Source organism: Octodon degus, unplaced genomic scaffold (assembly GCF_000260255.1).
Source record: "Octodon degus isolate 3935 unplaced genomic scaffold, OctDeg1.0 scaffold00121, whole genome shotgun sequence".
NCBI classification, from domain to species: domain Eukaryota; kingdom Metazoa; phylum Chordata; class Mammalia; order Rodentia; family Octodontidae; genus Octodon; species Octodon degus.
In genome coordinates, this window is record NW_004524697.1 from 6610464 (window position 1) to 6611649 (window position 1186).

The following is a 1186-nucleotide window of genomic DNA, read 5'->3' on the forward strand; positions in this document are numbered from 1 at the left end:
CTGAGGCTGAGCAGCATGGGGAGATGGCCATTAAGGATGCCAATGCCAAGCTGGCCCAGCTAGAGGCTGCCCTGCAGAAGGCCAAGCAGGACATGGCCCAGCAGCTGCACAAGCACCAGGAGCTCATGAAGGTCAAGCTGGCCCTGGACATCGAGATCACCACCTACTGCAAGCTGCTGGAGGGCGAGAACAGGCTGGAGGCTGGGACGCAGAACTTCAGCATCCACGCAAGCACCACCAGTGGTTATGCAGGAATGGTGAGCTCACCCTATGGGGGGGCCTCACAGCCCTGGCTTTGGGAGCCTCCAAAGCCCTGGCTTCACTAGTACCAAGCCTGCTGTGGTTGTGGAGAAGACCGAGACCCGTGATGGGAAGCTGGTGTCTGAGACCTCCAATGTCCTGCCCAAGTGAATGGGGCACAGCAGCTTCTCCCAGCCCTCTCAGGAGGCTGCCCCAGAGCCTGTAGGGAGACAGCTGTACAAGGGAGCACTGGGAACAAGAGACCCACCTGAGGCTCAGCTTAGCCCTCAACCCACCTTTGGGAGGACATTACTGCCTTGGGTACCCCTTCTTGCCCATGCCCTTCACCAAAACCCAATTCAATTGTTTTTGGTTTTGCCACACCCCCCCCAAAAAAAAGAAAGAAAGAAAAAGAAAAGAAAAAACAGTGGCCATGATCTAAGTGAAGTTGAACATTATGCATTGTTAAAATAAAAATATAAAGAAATAACAAATGTCATCTTAAAAACAAATAAAAATCCAAGTTCACTATATCTAGGAGCATGATATCTCATGATAGTTTCATATGACCTCCAGAAAAGGATTTCCTGATTCATGTTCTCAGATTTTTAACTTTTCCTGAATACTGCACAAGACAATAAAATACAAAATGAGATGCTTTTACTTTTTTTATTTGAAGACTTTTTATATGACTTTGTAGGAAATTGTAACTGTTTTTTAACTTCTAAGACAGTTGGCTTAGTTGCATTTCTCATTGCTTGGACAACATCCTCACCCCCAAAGTTAAGGCAGAAAAACTTATTTAGCTTACAGTTTCAGTTTGCAACTGACTGGTGCCAACTCAAGGTGGCATGGCAGAGGGGCATCGCAGAGGAGAAATGGTCCGTGTAGAAGCAATGCAGGCAGAGAGCAGAGGGTGTTATGGCAGCAAGCAGCAAGGGACAAG

The 1186-nt window shown here is 47.7% G+C and overlaps 1 pseudogene; it reads left to right on the forward strand.

The window, feature by feature from the left end:
* The window catches only part of LOC101569271, a 2106-nt pseudogene extending 1695 nt beyond the window's left edge, over window positions 1-411 (forward strand).
* Window positions 412-1186: the final 775 nt, after the last annotated feature.